The sequence below is a fragment of the Pelmatolapia mariae genome, linkage group LG10_11, assembly GCF_036321145.2.
Source record: "Pelmatolapia mariae isolate MD_Pm_ZW linkage group LG10_11, Pm_UMD_F_2, whole genome shotgun sequence".
NCBI lineage: Eukaryota > Metazoa > Chordata > Actinopteri > Cichliformes > Cichlidae > Pelmatolapia > Pelmatolapia mariae.
Window position 1 is genome coordinate 16395112 of NC_086236.1, and position 23666 is coordinate 16418777.

The 23666-nt window shown below is 38.1% G+C and overlaps 2 pseudogenes; both read left to right on the forward strand.

Moving 5' to 3' along the window:
* Window positions 1–3732: 3732 nt before the first annotated feature.
* LOC134635282 (claudin-4-like) lies at window positions 3733–9494 on the forward strand (annotated as a pseudogene).
* A 6107-nt stretch (window positions 9495–15601) lies between these two features.
* On the forward strand, window positions 15602–16188 carry LOC134635283 (claudin-4-like; annotated as a pseudogene).
* Window positions 16189–23666: the final 7478 nt, after the last annotated feature.

The window sequence follows — 23666 nt, forward strand, 5'->3', positions numbered from 1 at the left end:
GACTCCAATAGATCCCAGGAACAACATCAGGCATCTATGTCTAGAAGAGCGCCATCCTAGGAACAGCTAAGATACTGTACAGGACACCTCAAGCTCCCAGGCCTCTGGAAGAGGATGCGAGCTTGAAAGATAGATCATCTGCAGAGGCGAGAGGGGATTTATTATTCTTATTTTCTTTTTCTTTTTTTTTTTTTTTTTTTTTTTTTTTTAAACCTGTCCCGTTTGGTTCTTTTGCCATCAGAATTATTGTCTAAAGGCGAAGAAAGATGCCCATTCTTATTTTCATATATATAAAGTTTTGAATTAATTTTGACCAAACCTTGTAGGGGTGTATTTTTTATTTTTCAACAGATTAAAACAGCAGAATCAAACTAAATACAAAACTGATATATGTCAGTGATATACATTCATAAATCTTTATTTAAAATAAAAATAAATAAACTGATCAGCATTTCTATATGGTCAGGGTTATATCACCACCTGTTGCTTAAGTATGCTCTTGACAGAACTTGATATTGGTTTTTTTTGTTTTTTTTTTGTTTTTTCGCATGTCAATGGAAATATATGTAAGCAAAAAATGTAAAAAAAATAAAAATAAAAAATCAGTGGCTTACAAAATTCCTGTGCATGTGGCCTCTGGTTGTTTTCTAATCTTCATATCATTGTGAAGCCCTTTGCATTTTTTAATTGCTATTTTCACACTCTGAAAGTACAACCTGGTTTTGTGTCTGCATTTGATTTGCTCTTTTCTATACAACAAGAGAAATAGTAGTGTAACTTTGCAATGTTTACATTAATGTATTCGAGTGATGTTATTCACTCAAGACAGCACATTCTCGAGAAGCAGATTACAGCAACGTAATGTTGACAGTTCAGCTGTGGGTTTATCTGTAGGTCGTGGGATGAAATACAAAACACACTCATTTCTACTGACCACAGTATATTTTATTGAACAGCTGGACAGTGTGTACCAGTATGAAATGTAAGATGGAATTATCTCCTTTTCCTTTGATCAAAGGCTCATTTCATGCATCCTCTGCTGGGAGGTAATAAAGAAAACAGTGAAGCGCCTTTCCACAGTATTCCACCTGTTCACATGCACTAAATGTATCATATACTGAGAATATTTCTGTGTTAAATGATATATGATTAATATGAAATATTGTAAACTTGACATTATGGTGAGGCCAATAAATAAAGAGAGGTATGAATGTGTATCACTGACTATATGAACTTTAATGGAGAGGCAAAACAATATAGTACAACATATATTTGAGCAGCAGTGTGATGTGATGAGTTTAACAACAAGTATAATAACACACATTATTCAAAGCATTTTCAAAAACAGAGTTTTTAAAATTGATTTAGTCAAAATCTGACAAAATTCTGTTCTCTGTTCTTTCCCTTCAAGGTACAAATATCAGCTGACAACGCAAATTTTAGTTTTTGCTGCATTATTGAGTTTCAATTCCCCTTTTTGATTTTATTGTTCTGACTCCTCTTGTTTTCTTGTTTCTGTTCCTTCTGCCTTGTCTATGTGCCAGAGTGCAGTGGCATTTTTGAATCCCTAATAATGACTTAGACACCTTCTTTGCTATGTATTTATGTAAGTGACTGATACTGCTGCTTTTCTGTGGTGTTTCAGGTGTATTTTGTGGTTGTGTCCTGGTGTTTTATATGCAGTATAGACCACGACAGAAGGAAATAAAGTGCTCGAACTATTTACATTTTTAAAGAACATACACATTGTTTTTGTGCACTTTTATGCTATTGTATAAAATTTTTCTCTTCATCTGGGAGACTGAATTCTCTTCAGAACCACTAGGCAACACTAGAAAACTATTCTAAGCTCCAATGTTACAGGGGTTGGTGGCAGTTAATGGCAGAAGTCTGTGTTTATCAAGGCAGGCTGTTGGGGCGTGCAATACCACCTCTCTGGTGGGGAAGAAGCCTGAGCTAGTGCATGGGGTTGAGACACACTGGTGACACCTTAAAGCATAGCTCAAGCTCTGGCACCAGTCTCCTGGACTCTGTTCCAGTCTCGAATTGCCCTTGGTAAGAGGTGGCTGTCATAGAAAGGTATTCTTAAATCTCCTCACCTTGCTGCCTTTATGTTGGAGCTTTTAATTTGCAGACAAGGGGGATTCTTTTCTGCACCTTCAGACTGGTCAGTAGGCCCTGACTGTCATTCGCGGTTATGTGCACATCCTTCTTGGAGTCACTAGGTGTGGTGCTTGAGTATGCTCCATCTGGTGACTCTGCTATCCTACTTGGAAAATTCACAGATCCCATTTACAGACAGACCAGGATTGGTGCAAAGTGAATGAATAAAGTGTTACAGTTACAGTATTCAAGGCTGGAAGAGATGGCAGCATGGATGTTCTTTTCTAAATCTGACCACTATGGAATTCCCTGCCTGAGCATCTCAAATGGGCAAACTCTGTAACCTCTTTAAAATATCTGCCTAAAACTTAGTTTTACCATTTGGCTTCTCATAACCACTAATTTCTTCTAACTTTTTCTCTTTTAATGTTCTGGAGTGTATATATCTGTGGGTATCTAATGGTTTTTAACTTGCTTTCCTTGTTGCATTGACTATGAAATTGCAACACAATGATAAGAAATAATCCAGTCAGGTTTCCAACCCTAAAACTAAATATTCCGAAAGATATGCTTTCCAGCAAGATTAAAATGAGCTGAAGAGCTTCATACAGTTTGTCAAGAAAGGCAGGGTCAAAGGAGATTGAAGTTCCCCCGGCTTGCTTCTCATTACATCTGAGACAGGGTAAAAAGTGTTTTATGTTAAAAATGATACAAAGTGCTATACATTTATGTATTTTAGCTAACAGCACATCATCTTTTATTCTTAAACAAAAATATAATCAAAGTATAAGTCCAATTAATATGTTGAATGAGAAATGCAGTTTGAGTGATGACAGTATTCATAGCTTCAATCAGCTCTTATTATGGCTGCCACTCAGACAGTTCTGCGTCACTTCACTCAGGTAAAAAGCTTTCTAAGCAAATCTGACCAGTTGACCAACTGACCACATACTCTGCCCATCCTGTGTCAGTCTGCTGAAACGCCATCTCACTTTACAATGATCCTTAACTGATTCTCTAAGAGGGAGGTGGTGCTACCAATTCCTACCTTCCTAAAGTAGTGTTAGGACACAGTGTGGTACCATACCCTTATGAGGATTATTTGAACTGTATTTTACTGTAGTGTGTTGCTATAAAAATAGTGGTTAATCACACAGTATTTTTGTACACTGCTCAGTAGGCAAAATGTTAAACAAGAGGAAGCATGATGGTGTGGGACTGTTTTGCTGGATCCAGGGTCGGTGTTCTAAAGCACCATGCAGTACCCTCTGCAACTAGTTAGTCAGCTAGATGATGAAACCAAACATAAGCCCAAGCTATGCCCAAACTACCTTATGAAAAAAGAACAAGATGGTAAACTTGTGCTTGTGGCCAGTACAGTCTACAGACTCAAACAACATTAAGCTGGTTTGGGATGAAGTGGACAGAAGAGTGAAAGCAAAACAACCTTCAAATACCGCACACTCATGGGAACTTCTGCAACAGAGTTTCAAAAAAATATGACTAGTAAGTGAAGAATGCACTGTCCACTTCCCCTCTAAGTTACTGAGCAGCAGTTTTGTCAAATATAAATTACAGCAGCTCTCAAGAAAACACTTTTCTCTTTGAAGAGATTTACAGAACTTCACCATGAGAGCAGACTGTAGGCATCGTCTGGGTTTGACCTTGGCTATCATCGGCTTTCTGGCAACCATCACCACCTGTGCTCTCCCCTCATGGAAAGTCACAGCCTTCATTGGTTCCAACAACATCACTGCTGAGTTAATCTTTGAGGGCTTGTGGATGTACTGCGTGGTTCAGAGTACAGGTCAGATAAAGTGTAAAGTTCACAGTTCTGTACTCGCATTACCTTAAAACCTGCAGACTGCTAGAGCACTTGTCGTGATCTCCATCATCATCGGGTTCTTTGCAGTCTTGCTTGGTGTCATTGGGAATAAGTCTGTCAAGTTACTGCAGGACGAAAAGCAAAAGAGCAAAGTGTCTATAGCTTCTGGAGTTGTCTTCATCGTTGCAGGCATCTTGGTACTTATAGCAGTTTGCTGGAGCGCTAACACCATCATGAATAATTTTTACAAACCTTTCCTGAAGATGGAGCTTGGAACCTCGCTCTACATTGACTGGACATCTGCAGGACTCCTGTGCAGCTCCTGTCCTCCAAAGTGTGAAACTACATGTGAGGTCACGTATTCTAAAGCTCACTCCACAGCCCAAGTTTAAATAAGGTAAATATAACAGTGTAAATATCTGGTTTCATGAAAGTTTCACCTTTTGTTTGCCCGTTACATGAGAAGAATAACAGTGTTAAATGTGATTAAAATAGTTGAAATGTTTGCAGAATGAGTGTACAATTTCAGCTGTGGATCACAATACAAATAAAGAATCAATATTTAAAAACACGAAGGAAGACAAAAAAACTTAACATGGAGGAGAGGGATTATATTGAGTTTGAGAAAATATTTGATTTGGTGCTGCATTTGCGTTTGTTGTTGTTTGTTTCTATACAACACATTCCAGCATATACACCTCAGTAAATATGCTGGCATTATGAAACTGGCTTTTAGACAGGTTATTGTGGTTCTTAACACCCCACTGCTGTCGCAAACACATTCTACATGCACACATTATTCACATGCAATGCATAGAGATTCATACCACTCTAACTATGAGTGAGACTTCGAGCATGGATACGCTTTAGGGAACAAACCCAGCATCCATGCAAGGGACTTTTGTCCAAAATCCATCAAACAAATTAACAATAGAAATAAGAATGAAGATAAAAGGGAGGCTGGGCTGGGACGGACTCCCCTAAATTATCACAGTGGTTTGGTCTAATGGCTACCATTCCCTTACTTTTCAAAGTCCAAAAAAAGACACTATGATTTTTGTTTACCACTAAGTAAATTTAAACATGTTTACCATTGTAACCAAGTGTTATTTTTATTGCCACCGTATTTTGCTTCAATAGTGGTGCCATGTTTGGGCAGCACGGTGATTAGCACTGTTGCCTCACAGGATAAAGTCCCTGGGTTCGACTCCACCATCATGCTGGGGTCTTTCTTTGAGGAGTTCGCACATTTAATTTTAATGTCCTTTCATATTAAAATGATTATGAGTCACTAATTTTTCAACCAGTTAACAGGTACTTTTGTGTGAACACAATCACCATATAGGTTTGCATATTTTTCGGGTAATCTACAAAAGTTCATTCCAATATTTTCTAAACTCAGACACAGTTTATTTCTATATGACTAACCCAATCTGCCATCTTGCAAAATTGTGCAGTTTAGTGCACTAAGAGACGATATTCTGATGTGTGTAATGCAAGGGCGTCGATTTGGCATGGACGGAAGGGACACGTCCCCACCAATATCCAGCGATTACTGAATTGTCCCCACCAATAATTTGATCTCTTCGAGTAAAGAAAAACAAACCCGATAGAAAGAAAAAAAAAAAAAACCCGATTTGCCAACGTCTCATTCACCCAGCGGTGCAGAAAGAGTTAAATTACGTTCTCTACCTCATGTGACAAATATGGCCAATGTGATTGGCTGTGCCTTTCAGGGAGCTCTGTTTAGTTTTAGCAGCGGCAAGCCTGCGCTGGACCTGCAAGGAGGAGAGGAGGATGGCAGCAAAAAGGAAGAACCTCGATATACGAAAGTATTTTTCGAAGAAACCTGTAAGTCACTTAAAGTCAGGTTCACTCATAAAATGTGTCCGTCATAATAACGTTACAGGCTATGCTAGGCTTTGGCCCACATCAGTCTAAAATTGTATGTAACCATAAATAACGTGTTTTGGAAACTAACTGCACAACAGGCAGCACTATTAGTTATCTCAGTCTCAGAGTAGCATTTCTAATTTTGATTGAAACTGTCAGAGAAAACGGCAGCCTCGAGCAAGCCAGGATATAAGTTTACAGAGGCCGTTAAAATTATATGTTTAACGTTAAAATGTTGGTGACACAATAATTTCATCCTAATAGTGCTGACATATTCATAGGGTTAATTTTTGAGACAAAATATCACGAGGTAGTCGTGATTTTGCAAATATTTCAACTTGTAGTGCAGTTTGCACAAATTGTTTTAAAAATGCACTCACCCTACAAACCTTACTGATGAGTCAAGATCTGCACAAATTGACAGAAACACTGAAGCAGCTACACATTTTATTCTTATTGTCATGTATGTCCTATTTGTAAGGTGACAGAAGAACCAACACAAAGCTCAGAGAGTAATGGTGACACAAGATCACAGGTGAAATTGGATGATGACTTGTTGGTTCATGACTGTATTTGAAGCACATGTGTGACTGCATGTATTTGGAATGTCTCACTGTTATTTATCAGGTGACAGAGGCAGCTCTGCCATGTTGTAGCTCAGACAGAGGTGAAGAGGCGAGGTCACAGGTGACTGACTGATGTTTTGGTGCTATAGATTAACTAGTATTTATTATCATGACAGTTGTTAGGCTGCTGATGTAAATTGATTCATTAGTGTACATTTGACAAAGAATCTGAATTGACATGTCTCACTTTTTATATGGCACGAATCAATGTGTTATTTTATCAGGTGGCAATATGTCCTAGTGCAGTCAGAGGGGAAGAGCCAGGGCCAAAGGTGAGGCACATCAAGCACAGAATAATAATTTTAATCTGAGGATAAAACGCATGTACTGAGGCTGAAAGAAGCTTCAGTGTCTCAGAAGACTAAACACATGGCTAAGGTTAACAATGACTCAAATGAGATTAAACAATGCTGCTGTATGCCATGTTCACCAGGAGAGACTGGACAGTATAGATGTAAAACAAATATGCCAGCAGTTTATCTCAGTTAACAAGAGGAGAAGGCATGCGTTTGGCTCCTTCACATACTGGACATTGAGTTGTTGTGTGGGGCACCAGTAGTCCATGTCTGTTGCTGTAACAGTAGTTCATGTTTAGAATAAAAAATCCCAGCTCACTGATTTGATCGGGGCAACAGTGCCTAAACTGTTGCATGATTTTGCTGAGAGATCTTTTACTTTGTGGTAATCTTAGATGAGTAGTTTTATGGACAAAAACCACCAGGTCATTCAGTGTTCCCTTAATGCTAATGTATAAGAGATGTTGGTGTACTATAACTGAAGTAATGTTGTTAAGTCCTTAAAGTCATATTATTATTATTGTCATGACTGTATTTGAAGCTATTTTTATTTTTGTATGATACCTGATTTATATGGAATATGGCTGAAGTAAACTAAAGTCTAAAATTCTTAGTCAGTCATTTGTTTAATAGTAATTTAACATTATATAATTAACATATAAAACTATGAATTGTGATTTTAAATGGTTTAAAAGCATGTAGAATAGCATATGTAGGCAAGTATATTTCTCCTCTTTTTTATTAAGAAGCAAAAACAAAAAGGAAAAAAAATAAAAGAAACAGGGCAGGGTTCGGTGGTTGAATCATCCGTCCCCACCAATGCCAGAACCAAATCTACGCTCTTGGTGTAATGTACTAACAGGGCAATCATTCGTGGCTACCCCACGGAGACAGCTGGCTGGAACAATAATTCTTCTTCCGGGACTGTGTTTTGACTCTCTGCTCACATCCTTCAAGGCCACCTGCATCGGCTGAAGGACTGTTGACTTTTGTTTAACTCGGTCAAAGGACACTCTACACCTCACCTCACTCTCACCACATACCCACCCCTGTTGCTTGTCACGTGTTTCTATGGTGTTAAGGTGCGAAGATTCATGTGCTTTGTGCTGAGGAGTTTGTCTTCCGTTCTCATACTGATCCTCTACCAGGACATCAGTTTTTTCCCCCCTCCTCCACTCCCCTATTGTGTTGTACATTTCATTGTTTTGCTTCAAAGCTACCTGTTCTGATCCATCTCCCCAATGGGACTTTTGTGTAATGTATGGTTGGAAGGGGTCCAATTTCACTGCAGGCAACTGCAAGTGACAAATAAAGGCTCATTCATCATCATGAAGGTTAATCAGGCCTGAGGAGAATTCACTACCAGAAGGTGACACTGTAGACATTAAGAACAGCTGCAAGCACCTGGGAGTCCAACAGGCAAAAGGAAAAAATTAAGTGGCTGCTAAGAAAGCTGCCACCTGGAGGGTGTCCATAAAACCGCATCTATGTCATAGTTTGAGTGGAGTGGGACTAAAGCTGAAACACTGGTGTGTTAATGGTACAAAAAGGGGAGACTTCTTTAGAAAGGGATCAAGTAGGGTAATACTTGAGTGCCCCTTAAAGGCTACATTGGATCCATTCTGGTAACATTTGCCTATCTTGTTATATTTTAAGCCATTTTCCTCCTTTTAGTTTTGTAGGTGTTGAGACTAGACATTCATAGACCATTGTGTGCTTTGTCAGAGCTGCAACTATGGTCTTAAGACATGAGCCGTTTTTTTTTTTTTTTAATTTAGGTATTGAAGCCTAAAGTTGAATGTTGTAGGGTTTAAAAGTCTAAAGTCAGCCAGTAGTGACAGAGGCATGTTAAATCGCTAAAGTTGCCAACCATAAACGTGAAAGGAGCTAGAGTTACAGCTGCACAAACTTTGCAATGTTAGGTTGCACATTTCTCGTTCACCCACATTTGGTGTAAGCCAAGCATCTACAAGTGTTTTGAGACAAGCCTGAAATGAATCCACTCTGAAAGGGCCTCAGGATTTGAAGTACTTTGTAAACACATCTGCTCAACTTGAAGCAGATTAAACTTAAGTCAAAATGAGTCCATCGTTTACTGATCTTTAGGGTCTTCACCAACAACTCACCAGTGAGCTCAGCCGTGATCTCCTTGACAGTCCCTCCCCGGGTGTAAGTGTAGCCATGTGCACGATATGCTGTGATCAAGTGGTCTGACAAGTTAATTGAGGCTTCAAGACCAACAGCACAGGCTTCCTATAATGAGAAAACAGCTTCACATGTCTGGATCTAAAGGGAGATTTATTGCAAAGAGTAGCCAATAAATATTTCACAGGGCAATGCTTAGAGACTTCCACCCCTCAAATACTGTGTTAAAGTACAGATTTCACACCAGACAGCAGTTCAAAGCCAGTTCAACATCTATGGCAGATATTCCAAAAAATTACACCACCAGCCCTGAGTTTCATTGTAGATCAGGACAAAACCAACCTGGCCATCATACAAGTGACAGAACCCTCTAATCATCTTCTGTTTGTACAGCTGATCTGCCTTCAGCTCCATACGTCTCATGAGCTGCATTGTGCGGTAGTACTGCAGACCCTCATCACGAGTCAGAACCACCTGAGTGGCAGGGCCCTCATCCAGCTTGAAGAGGTCACATTTCTGGAGAAGCAAACACCTATGAGTCAGAGTGCCAAGTGTCAGTCTGTGTTCAAGACCTCAATGTCAATCTTACCTTTATTTCAAAGGTAGCCTGGGTTGTGAAATCAGTGAATGCGCGTGCTGACATAATCAGTGCAGCACCCTGTTAAAAACCAATACAAGCACTTAGTCTTTAAAAGCAATGCATGTCATATTCTGAGACAACTACAGAGATCATGAAGCTTCCAAGATACAGTTTTTCCTAGAGTGCTGTTCCCCATTAATCATCAGCCACTCAATGCTTCCACTGGACTCATCCAAAACACTTGTGGTTCCTTCCCCAGCAAGCCAATATAATAATGATTTGTCCTTCCAGGGCTCTAGACTAACTTTTTGACATGGGCGCACCGGTACGCCTAACTTTAAAAATTTAGGCGTACCGGCACAAAAGTTAGGCGCACAAAAGTTATCAATAGTTCTTTTCATCTTTTCTTATTACCCACAGCTACATCCACTTCTGTCAGGCCTAGGCTGCTCACTAGGGCTGGGTATCATCACTGATTTCTATAATCCATTCGATTCCGGTTCTCAAAGTCCCGATTCGATTCAATTTAGCCTCAGACAGTCAGAAATATTATAATTCTGATCATTTATCAGTACTGATACATGTGAGACTTCATCAGAATTGTGAACATCACAGCAGATGTCTTTGTGTGAAAGTAACTGAGAATAAAACAGAAAAACATGAAGGAGATTTTCCTGGTCTGGCTTTTTATAGCAGATGACCTTAAAAATATTCTGCAATTTTGCATAATTTTAAGAAGTTTAAATTTCTTCAGTATTGAACAGCAGAAATTAGGCTTTCTTGTCCGAGGTCATTTAAGTGAAAAAAGAAAAGAAAAAGACAGCAGCCGACAGCGCTGTAAACAACGGTAGACTGGTGGGTAATAAGCGAATGAATAATGCAGAAAACAGATTTGAGACGGGAAACTGTTCTTGAGGTACAGAGAGAGAGGGAGCTGTGTATGAAGTGTGATTTTTATCGTGGTGGAAGCAAAACAGCAAAACTCAGAGGGAATTCATGACGACATTGATCAAATATGAAGCGTAGTTTGCTGCTTCTTTTGCTGCTGGCTCGGTGAATTTTGGTTGGAGAGAGACAAAACCTGCAGCTCAGAATCAGCGCAAAAAGACGTAAACACAGCGCGGACCCGACGCATCAGAATCGCTAAGCTCCGACAGCGTGTCCGTGTTCGGGCCGTGGGGTGAGAAAGCCGAGAAAGACAAAGCTGATTCTGATGCGTCGGGTCCGCGCTGTGTTTACGTCTTTGTGTGGAATCCGTTAATGAATTGATATCGCTTTATTCAAGCTACTCACCTCTGTCTTCCACCTGCACTTTCAAGTGGACCACGGCCAATCAGAGAGGTCCCGCCCCTGACTATCTCTGATTGGTTTAGTCCACGATAGGGGCATAATGTGTGTCTGTTGTTGACCACACGGAGAGTTGCAGAGATTTTTTTTTTGTTACCTGAAAATATTTGGTCGCACAGGTGCGACCAAATATTTTTTTTAGTCGCACCACTGAAAAATTTGGTCGCATTTGCGACCAAATTGGTCGCACTCTAGAGCCCTGCCTTCATAGAACCAGGTTTATAGTTAAGCCATACACTGAACAGTCTTTAAGCAGACTGTCACAGTTTCCAGTAGTCTCAAGCCATCATCTGAAATGAGTTAGAAGTTCTTATCAAGCACAAAGAAAAATATTTCAGGGCTAAAGTTTTAAAGCTTAAAAAAATGAAAAAATAAAATAATAATAATAATAATAATAATTAAATAATTAAATAAATAAAGGATCTGTCTAACTCGGGAGCTGCTGCCATACTGATGTTTTCCCCAAACCACAGTCTTGGGCGTTGATCTATTTCTGTTACATCCTACATGTCTTTGAAGAAATATTCTCAGTCCAACTGAGGATGTGGTCCCTGCCAGTTATAATGGTAGTTTAAATGCCCTTTTAGGTATGACCTATACGTTTCTGCAGTATGTTTATCCACTTTGTAAAGGCATTTGTATACATTTGTGTTACAGAATCAATCACAACCATTAGTTTCATATCTGCAAATAAAACATTTCACCTATATAGCATAACAGTGCTATATAAGTTTTTAAATGCTTCTTTAAGCTGTTTCAGCTGTTAAACTGATGATCGCTATAACTTCAGCTCGGTGTGTCCTTGGTCCTCCAGGTAGATGCCAGAGTTTTCTGAAATCTGGTGAGTGAGATCAGACTGCAGAGATCCTGATCCTGTAAAAAAAATAGGAGAAAAACATCACTGTACACTTTCATGAAATGAATTAAAGTTTATATAAGGGAGAAAAAATGTTAAATTAGAGCAGAGCTCTGGGGAGCAAAACAATACAACAGCATCTGTTTTTATTACATTTTGATGGAGATGGCAATATCACCTAGCCAAGTGTGTGACCCGGGAATCTACTGAGCAGGCGATCGGTTTATAGCTTGAAACTCGCACACACGATCACTGAATGCACTAAATGATCTCAGTCTCACAGACAAATGTGTTGCAGAATAAAAAAAACAAGGAGCAGAAAGAAAAACTGAGTTAAAAGTTGCACATACTATAAGAAATATGCAGGAAAAGAGAAGATTAAAGAAACACCTCTAAAGTTGCTTATCTAACACCAATATGAGGTACAGATAAACTCAATTGAGAAGTTTAGATGTGAAATAAAGCCCATTGTACCTTTTTACTCCTATAGTTGAAATTTTGTTTATAATATTGCATCCATTCACTTCCACACGTATCCCGGCCTAGCAAATCCATCCGCTCTCCTCCGCTTATCCAATTCAGGGTGGCTGGAGTCTATCCCAGCTGTTATAGGATGAGAGACACAGGCACAACCTTTGCAGGTCACCCGTCACCCGCAGGTCAACCATTCGCACTCACACTTATAGAATCACCAATTAAACCTTTGGACTATGGTAGAAAGCCAGAGTACCCAGAAATAACCCACACAAACAGAGAACACGCAAACTTCACACAGAAAAGCCCGAGCCAGATGCTGTGAGGCAAAAGTGCCAACCACCACTGTCCACATTCATTTTAAAAATTTTTAAATGTCTTTGTAGAGTTTAATCATTTCTCTCTATTATACAGCATATGCACTTTCCACAGGTTATAAGCATTGTTCTGCACAGTAAAATGGTTACATATATGCCACTAATTTATTTTTATTTTGTTTTGATTTCCTGCCCCGTACTGAATCCATCATACACTCCCAGCTACAAGTACAGATACACTAATAAAATATTTAAACTGATTAGGTACAGTCTACAATCTTTTCATGCCTAAAGATGAATAATCCAGATTGAGGTTTCATAATGAAAGGGTTAAATAGCTGTTAGTGTGCCTCAGTTTGTTTTGCAGCATGTTTCACAATATAAAAAAAACATTTAAAAACATGAGGACTTACACATAAGCTTTAAATCTAACCTCTCTTCTTCCTCTCCTGTCCTCTTTCTTATCTTTCTCCATCTCTGAGTGATGGTGGCTCTCTCTTTTTTTTCTCTGCCTGTGAAATACAGCAGCTGGACCTTTAGTAAGCAACACACTGACAAACTGCACACAAATTGTTTGTGTGCAGTTTGTCAGTGTCTTTGGCAAATGCAGATATGTTTTTATGGTCCACTGTTGTTAGAAATATTGCTAGGAAAATTATTGGAAATGTGTAGTTTTGCATTCCTGATTCCTGGCTGTTATAACAATTTTATTTATTTAAAATGATATATTTTCTGTAATTAACAATTGCTCTCTGACCTGCTCCCTAAATGGCATGCCGCCATATAACTCCATCTCTTATTTAATTTTCTCCCTCTCTCCTCCACCTTTCCTTTGATCGTCCAGTGCACTGTGCAGCTCGTCTAAATGTCCTATATGTAGAGACGTGGGCCTTGCAGTGTGAGAAGAGGAGGCTGCACGTGTAAATATATGCACTTTGAGGTGCCAGCTAAAAACAGTGCAGCGAGAGCATAAAGTGTAAATGACAGTTCCACATGATGTGCAAATTCTGAGTGCTGTCAACTCATTCCAACTCACATGCAAAAGAAATGTTACTGCACAATGGTCTTAATTTTACCTGCATTCTCATACTCGGCTCATCTTTTATCCATAATTCCAGAGAAGTCAAAACTATTTTCTATGACAGTCATATTTTATTGCTTAAAAATGCGTCTTATGGCTGTCAACAACATTGGTGTTCACATGTTCTAAGTAATATATCTTTATTTATTTTGTGGCTTGGAGATTGAAACATCAGTACAATTTAATGTGTGCTTTCTCACGCAATGTGAGCCAGTAAGTAAGGAAGCCACTCAAGTAGTTCCAAGTGTGAAAACCACATAAAAACTAGTTCCTGCTCAGCTGTCGCTCACTGTTAAATAACCGGAGCACTCAGACCACATCACCCCTCCTCTTTCAAGCAGTGGAAGACAATTTCTTGGTTTGGCCTCAGCCATCATCAGTTTCCCTATATACAAATAAATCTATCAGTCAATAAATTAACTGGAACTGTCAAGAGAATTAAACACAAACTGAGAGCGAAGGAAGGTAGACAGTCAGAGACACTGTATACACAACTAACAAATAAATAAAAACTTTTAAAATAGACAAATGTAGGTGTAGAAAAGCATGTCTTGAGAGAGAGAGATAATGAGAGAAAAGGACAGGCTGCATCTGCATCCACATGTTATAAATGCTGTAAGGTTGAACATGAAAAACAAATGACAGGTTGACAGAATCACAGCTTGTCAGCTGATTTTAAGAGGCCCACAAACTTATTTAAACTCACAGCTGGCCACCAGGAAATCTGTCACCCGAAGTGCTCATCCAGAGCTTGTTTTCATGTTGCTAGGCTGCTCATTTAAAGCAGCCTGTCTGTTAAAGCAGGACACTCAAGAAAATAATAACATAAGTACAGCCAACATGGCTGTTTACAGCTGACTTGACAGTTTTATTTTAACTTCACAACTTTGGACTCTTGACTGTTTTACACAACGCTGTCCAGCCTCCTCTGTCACTGGTGCTGAAGCTTTGTGGCTGGCAGTTCCAGTCTCTACTAGCGACAAACCCCAGTAACAGCAAAGTGCTGTGTGATATAGAAGACACATGATTAAATCATGGCTGGCAGCTCCTTTACTTTTGGTTGGTCTGTGTGGGCGAGACAACTAATCTCACCACGTACATCTCGAATAGGTTGAGTATACATGACATAGTTTCAATAATAATTTTTTTAAATAACAGAAATATTTTGGACATATCACATTAACTAACTTTAGTTCCTTAAGAAGTTTTTGAAAATGTATCCAATTATGAGCACATAGAAGAACATGGATCACAGAGGAGCCTTAGATTATCTGATCTGAGTACGAGCCAACAGATGAGTAAATGCACTGAACAAAAGTGTCAAACCATGTGGATGTTCCCCTCTAAATTTCAGTAAACTCAGTAAAGCACATGCCACTTCATTTAAAACACATGATCACAAGCTGAACAATGAATAAAGCAACAAATTGCAACGAGAACATCTGGTGATGAAGCTGAGCCTGTTATCATCGATACAGCTATATTTCAGTGACTGAACTACAAGTATCTACTGGTAATGAAGATACTCTGAAGTCACGTCTTCTTCCTAGGAGCTCTACATTAGCATCTGCTATGAGTATATCTCACATTTCAGTGATACTGAAGGAGTTTATATTCGTCTATTTATGATGAAATAATGTTTGATTTTGTTTGAATTTAGTCACAAAATGTTGAATCATTAAAGAGCTTAATTAAATTAAATTAAACCAAGATTACCACAGACCTTTTTTTTTAATAAATAGTATAATACAATTATTACATTTTTTAGATTTAATTAACAAATATATGCAATTTCCTTTGCAACCTTTTTCTAATTATACTTTTTACATGTTATGCCTCTCTGAGAGTCTGGGTTTTCTTTAAGATGACATTTTCAGCTTAAAGGCAACAATCTCTCATGTCCTTTAACAGCATGATTAGTGAGTTAGAAAGCTACAGTCAGCTCCTCTGATCATAAAAGCATCTAAAAACCACTTCCTGCTCAACTCTTTTCTAAATTACTGCAACTCTCAAGAACACACCATCTTTCCTCTTTGAAGAGCTCAAGAAACCTTCATCATGAAACCTGGTGGGAGACAGCTTCTAGGTTTGGTCTTGGCCATTTTCGGAGTCCTGGGGACCATTATCAGCTGTGCTCTCCCCACATGGAGATCCCCTGAGTGGAGTAAATCAGAGGGTTTGTGGAAGTCCTGTGACTTTGATTATCGTTACTATCCACGAACAAAAACACCGTGCAATTCTTATGATTCTCTGCTGGACCTTCCTCAAGACCTGCAGGCTGCCAGAGTGCTCATCGTCATCGCATCATTGTCGGGATCTTTGGGGTGATGGTTGGTGTTGTCGGGGGCAACTGCACCACCTTGGTGTCAAATAAAAAGAAAAATAGCAAAGTGGCTATAGCTTCTGGAATTATCTTCATCATATCAGGAGTCCTGGTGATCATTCCAATCTGCTGGAGCACCATCACAACTGCCTTCATCGCGAGACACCATTACATTATTTATCGAGTCATGGGAGCCTCACTCTACATCGACTGGGCCTCTGCAGGGCTGCTGTTACTGGGAGGAAGCCTCCTCTGCTGCTCCTGTCCATGCAGTAATGAGAGTGACTTTAAAGTTGAGTACTCCAAACCCAGCTCTGTGTAAACATATATAAATTCTATAAACTAAATAAGGCCTACATTTAAATCACATAGTCTATCAGGATCATGTTTTAGAAAAGCTTTACTTTCTGTATTTGCCTTGGATGATAAAAGAATAAAGCATGAAATGTGACAAAAACAGGCAAAAATGTTTGCAGTTTAAGTGTGTATAACAAATATTTCTTTTAGTCTCTTTTTATATTGCTAGTTATAAAGAAACAGGTTTTTCTAAGTTCTGTGTAAAATTAGCTATTTTCATTTCAATTTTACAAAAAAACTGACAGTTGAACCTTTGTAAGTGTAGGCACGGTCTGTGATTACTCTTTCATTAATGAACTGTTGAGTACTGATGATCATGTCACTGATTTGTATCCACAGTTTGAATAGTGTTCCAGTATTTGGTTTGATTTCTTTTTCTTTCTTTTTACTGCATGACAGTAAAATCTTATAGTAAGTGAAGTTGGATATTTACAAGCATGTGATATCATGTTTCTTTTAATCTGATCATGATGGATCTTTTTCTGTGAAGGTTTAATGAAGAAAATTGAAAGGTGTTTGTGTTTATGTAGTTCTTTCAGGATTAAAAAGACTAATGAGAGTTAAAGATTTTTTCTTGTTAAAGTCTAAGAGGAAAATATTGTTAACAAAGACAACACTGTTGAGCTTCATTCTTTGCATTTCTAAGTTACAGTATAAAAATGTGTTATAAACACCAAACAATGTGTTACATTTAATTAAATCTGTTTTATCAGCCTAGGAACAACAGTGTGTCAGCGCAACATCGTCAACATGTTAAATTAATTTTTTTTCATGGATAAACATCTTCATTTTGAAATGTATTACTATTATTGTTATTTTATTATTTTATTAAAACAAAGTAAAACTGCAAAAAACTGCAAAATACTTGAATGATTAATTTTCACTGTAGTAAGAAGTTTTGAGCTCAAAATATTTACTAACAGTTGAAGAAATGTCTGGATTAACCATTACCTGCTAACATTTTCTTTAGGCTATTGATCACATATGTTAGTTAATTTATTGTGATCATGCTCACAAATTCAAATCCATGGAAATAAAGAAGTGAAAAAATAAAGGCTCAAGTCAATAGTATGACAGTTAAAAAAATTTTATTTAGGGTAAAATTTAGGTCAGGAGTCCAATTGCTCATCTTCTGAGAATACAAAATTCAAAATTTAATCAAACGAATTTTTGGCACAGATTAAAATGCATTTTATATGTATTCTAGTTCAACATTAAAGCAAATACAGTTATCTCATAATACATCAAGCCAGAAATTAAAAATCAAATGAAAGAAGAGACAGTTTTGATTTGCTTTATTACTTTGAAAGCGCTCCTAGGAAAAGCTAAACTAAACTGACATTAAATAACAAAACGCTGCCACAGAAGACTGAGCTGTTATCTCCAAGTCGTCCTATAAATAGTTCAACCTATTTGCTGCACACATTTCCTGTGCTAAATGTTTTACACTGAAATAACATGTTAGTATCAAACCCAGCATTCACATGTCATGACTGACTGATAACATTTGTTTAACCCTTGTGTGGTGTTCGTATTTTTGTTACTCAGCCAGTGTTCATGGGTCTGGTGGACCCGCTAGAGTTTTGGCTTTCCAAATTAACACTATCAAACAATTTTATGTTAAATTACTCAACAGATGTTTACTTCATCCCAATTACAAGCCATATGAACAGCAAACATGGTTAATTTTTTCCCTTTACCTTTGTTAGATCACATTTATGAATTAATGTGCTTCTCGTTTTTTTTTAATAAAATGTTATAAAAAAAAAATCAGTTATAATCAAGTGGAGTGAGTGGAAAGACACAACACATTTACACATGAAGCAATATGTTTCACAACTAAATGGGATCAGCTGCTCATAAATGGTGACACACCTTCCTTCTAGATTACTGCAATCCAGAATAATTTTCTGGATGGAATCTGGGATGAAAAGCTCAAGTGAAGACTTGATGTCCTGCACATGAGTAACTGTCAGCCGTGTTGGCCCTGGCTTATCACAGTAGCAACTCTGCAGGGTGGCTCATTTCTTGGGCAAGAAGACCATTCAATTTCACCATTTATTGACATCCATATTTCTTCACTTGCTGTCTGGTGGGCTTGTTCTGGTCCTGGAGCTGGCTGCTGATGGGGTACTCGTCTTCGTTTTGTTACTAAATGGTGCTCAACCTCATCCTCTTCTTCAAAGTCACTGTCAGACTCTGAATTTTCAGAAATGTGAAATATTCTGAAACCTCTTTGTCAACATCATCATCCGAAGCTCTTCTCTCTTCCAAAATCAATTGGAAGGCCCTCGCAGCAGATAATCTTTTGCCATCTTGATCAGTTGTGATAAAGAACCACACTGGCAAAGTCTTAATTATAGTATTATGCCCCTAATTTGCAGGTGGGACAGGGTATGAGAAAATAAAATTTGGATCCCTCAAGAAAGAGGGTAAAATGTGCGGGAATGTAAGAGGTGTAAGAAGGTGTTGATAGTTGAATTTTCAACAATGTTGCAACTTTGTGCGGGAGCAGGAGGGGAAGAAAACACTATCAGCAGCACCAGAAAGGAGGAAGACAGAGTATGGGAACACAGGACCTACACTTTCAACACTTTTATTAGACCTGGGTCCAGTGGACCCGAACACCTTGTATGTAATGTAAATGCGTGGGGGGAGGTACAGTATGAGCTCATTGAAAATTTGTTCGGATTTATGTTCTTCACAGAAAATAAGCCAAAGCCAATGAATTTCAGGTTGAAAAAATAATTCATTGTTGAATTTTTCTTTTGAAAAAAACTGAAAACGGGTCTCACAGACCCGAACACCATACAAGGGTTAATGCTAATGTTGTATTCTAGCTCTGGAAGTAAACACAAACATTTTTGTGTAGATTTTTTATTTCACATTAAAAAGATGTAGTAGTTTGCCTTTGCATGCCAAATTAAAACCTCAGTGTATGAAATACTGAATGCAAATATCATTCAGTATCTCACACAATGTATTTAGATAAAGAACATGTTCGTTTTTATCTAAAGACAAAAAATGTATCTAAATACATTTGTTGTGAAATGTTTAATTCATATTTAACCCTTCAAATTATAGCATATTCATAACATATAATATATTCAATTATATCAATACTATTATTATTAGTTTACCCACAGGTAATTGTGGCATTTCCAGCTATAAAGTAGGATTGGACAAGGTTGGGAAAATATGTAAAAAAAAAAAATGAAGAAATTACTTTAGATTGCACATCGGTGGAAACTGAAGAACGGGACAAACTGTGTTCCTTTTCACCTCAATACGAAACGCGCAATATTTTGTCTGAATACAAGACGATTCCGTTTTTATGGGGCGGTTATTTATAAGGTTAGTTATTATAATAACTAACCTTATAAATAAAATAAGATAAAACAAGTTCAACATCAATAACATCATAGCACCCGCCCAGCAGTATATAAACTCCGTCATGCTAGCTAGTACGCAGTACGAGTTATTGTAACTGACTGTAAAAAGTCAGCATAACGAAAATAAACTACACCTAAACTTGGTTTATATCTGAACCAGATAGACTGCAGGTTATAACTTCTTACCTGAAGTTTAGTTCACTGCCTCGGGTCTCTGCTCCTCCTGCCTTTCCGTCATCCACCTGCCAGCGTGTTGTATCTGCTGGCCTCCACCACTTCCTAATGTTACTGAATCTGTGGAAGCTCCGCAATAGCCACCACCAAACACTTGAGTTATTTTTACATATCTCCCAGCATCTGGCCAATCACCTTTCAGTGTTTATACCGTTACGAAAAAAAAGAAAAAAAAAAACCCATCGGCCCATAAAAACGAAAAATCACCATCGGCCCACCGGGCAAATGCCCGGTATGCTCGATGGCCAGTCCAGCTATGACTCTAACAGTCATCATCGGCTTTCTGGGGAGCATCATCACCTGTACTCTCCCCTAATGCATTGTCATGGCCTTCATTGTTCAAAACAAATTGCTTGGATGATTGGAAAGGGTTTGTGGATGAGTTATGTGGTCCAGAGTACATGACAGATGGAGTTCAAGTCTATGTTTCTCTGGTGGGCCTATCTCAAGGCCTGCAGTACTGCAGGCTGCCAGAGTACTCATTGTCATCTCCATGCTCTTTGGAGGTTTTGGGATCCTGTTTGGTGCGGTCTGAGAAAATCGCATCAATTTCGTGCTAGACAAAAGGCAACATAGTTAAGAAGCTATAGCTTCTGGAAACCATAAATTTCACACCCGAGCCTCAACTCTTGCAGCCCAGTACCAAATGACTCACAGACCGGTACCGGTCCATGGTTTGGGACCGCTGCTCTAGACGGCTGCTGAGGGGAGTAGATCCTATCTGTGCAGGAATGTACCGTGGTTCCACTTGTTCTCTAAATGCGTACATGCCTTTGCTCTCTTCAAAAATAGCATTTTGAATACTCTTTCTAAAATCAGAACACATCATAGCATACAGTCTGCATACAGTATATTTAGACCTTTGGTTCTAGGGGTCATTTTCTAGCTCCTTCTGTAATAAAAATCATTTCAAAAGTGCCATGTAATAGTTTGGACATACTGCATTATTCAAACCACTTTAGGTCCTGAGGTCCTGAACAAGTTTCTGTCTATTCCCTTAAGCTTATCTCATTGAAAAAGAAAGAGTGACAGCCTTAACAGGTAATAAATCAAAAATTCCAAAGAGAGCATCCAATGAAGTAGATGAGCCTGGAGTCATCCACACACCAACATTCAAGAGCTGAGATCACTCTGAAACTCATGTGTTCTGTCTGGGCACATTTCTGTGATAATAAAGGAAGTGAGATTCCTTTAACATCACTGAAACAACTTACCCTTTGATTCTGGTTGTGTTTTATCACCTCAACTCTGAATAAATGAAAAGTTGACACTGAAACTAAAATACCCCCAGAGTAGAGTTATTTTTTCACTATTATCTGTTGGAGATAAATGGCAGTCCATTTTGCATAGTTAGTGTCATTCAACTAAATACAGATCTTTATCAAAATATTTAAAATCATAAAATATACAATTATATTTTTGTGCCTCTTTGTGAATTTACATGCATCTCTGTTTCATTTAGAAACAATTTTCAGGTTAAGGGTAGCACTAGATAATCAGCCAACTTTAAAAATGTGATTACTCAGTAAGGAAGCTACAGATAACATCTCTGATTATAAAAACCACCTACAAACCACTTCCTACTCCGCTCTTTTCTCACAGATAAGCTATTACAGCTCTTAAGCTGGGTTTGTGGAAGTACTGTGAGAGTCGGGACTATTACTGGCCAGAATGTGAAGCTTATATTTCTCTGGATGTACCTCAAGAACTGAAGGCTGCCAGAGCGCTCACCATCATGGCCATCATCATCAGTGTTTTTGGGGTCATGCTTGGTGTGGTTGGGGGCAACTGCACCACCAATGTTCAGGATGAAAGGCAAAAGACTAAAGAGGCCTTTGTTTCTGGAATTGCCTTCATCATTGCAGGTGTCTTGGTGCTCATACCAGTCTGCTGGACCACAATCACCATAGCTCATGAATCCTACAATGAAGAATACAGAATGGGAGCTGCGCTCCACATCGGGTGGGTGTCTGTAGGGCTGCTGTTACTGGGTGGAAGTCTCCTCTGCAGCTCCCATCCACTCAAAAAGGAGACTAGCTATGATGTTAAGTACTCCAAACCTCCCTCTGTGTAAATCAGGGTCTTGTAAAAAGAAAAGGCAGTTAATTAGAAAGAGTAAAAGCTCTTTGAAACTTAAATCTGTGATTTGGATGAGTAGTAAAATCCAAAGTGTGTGAATTTAAACTTTCTGTAAAATCTGACTGTGCAGCCACAATTTAAATCTATGATTTATTAAAGTGGTTCGATATTGATAGTGATTTGGATTATTGTCTTACTTGCTGTTTTTAAATACTTCTCTTTATATTTGGTTTTTGCTTGTCTGTTTAATGTGTGATCGTATACCATTAAAATGTACATTAAATTTACTCACAAGCAAGTGAGATCAGTCTGATTACAATTTGTGTTTCTGTTTATGTCTTCATTTATAAGATACTAAGGAGTTGTGTATATTTTGCATAAAGAGTGGGTCAAGGGAGAGAAAAATATTCAATTCAGTTCAGTTGTATTTATTTATGCAGGTACCTCAAGGTACTTTGTACTACAATAATATAATAGCCAACAGTAGTGTGTGCCCTCATAAAGATGTATTTCATGTTTTTTGTTTACAAATAGTCTGATAATGCAAAACATTGTCGTACAGGGGTCTCAAACATGTGGCCCGGGAGCCACTTATGGCACACGTCACCCCTACTTGCAGCCCATATATTGCCGTGATGAAATATAATGCAGTGTGGTACTTGAAGTTACTTTAAAAAAATTAATATGAATGCAATATGAGCAGAGAGCACAAACCTGTTGAGGGATTCGCAGTTTTAGTTCAGTAGTGAGAGACTTATTTCTAAAGAAAACAATTTTCACTACAGTCAAAAACTAATGTGTACACTTATATCTGCATTTTAATTTTGTTTAATACAAACAAAATTATAGCAGAAGTGCTGCCACGTGTCTGACCAGAATGAGAGCACCAATGTGTTTATTTGGTAGTTCAATGAAAGGCTTCGGTTAGTTAAGAGTGAGAAAAAGAAATTGCATTCACATTTGCACTTTTGTCTTGTTATACAATAATTGAAATTTAAAAAAAAAAAACACTACTTTTTCAGAAATATTTGTGGGCGTTTGTTTGTTTTTATACTTCTTGAACACTAAAGTGGCCCTCCAATGAGATGACGGTGCCAGCCGTGGCCCACGGCTCATTTCAGTTTGAGACCTTTGGTGTAGTGGGTAATTTAAAAAGCAAAACTTTCACCGTCCTCATAATGACACCGGGAAGGGCTTGATTAAACACTTAAACTGCTAAAATTAGCTTTGGACTTTTAATCATATGTTAGTTTGTAGTGATTTAATCACCAAAAATGTTTTTAGGAATTCACATTATGTACAAATGAAATGAAAAGCCAAAAAGTAATAATAATAATAATAATAATAATAATAATAATAATAATAATAATAATAACAGTGTTGACACAGAATATCTGCAAGGCAAAGCCTCACAAGTGGGGGAAAATACAGGAACCACCACAAGGCCAAACAGGTCTGATTATTAGTCTATTAAAGACACACAATCATCCTTTAATGAGAAAACCTCAAATCAAAAATCAAATAAAAGTTGAAGTAAGATGTTTTTCTTTGCTTTATTACTTTTTCATTACTCTTTTAGGCATAGCTTGAAATAAAAAAAAGTAAAGTGAGCATCAAACCCTTGCCACAAACGTTTGTGGCATTTGCTGTTTGGACTGCGGTTATCTCTAAGCTGTTCTTTATATAGTTCAGCCTACTTTCAGTGCTTATTTCCTCTGCTAAATGTTTCACGCTTAAA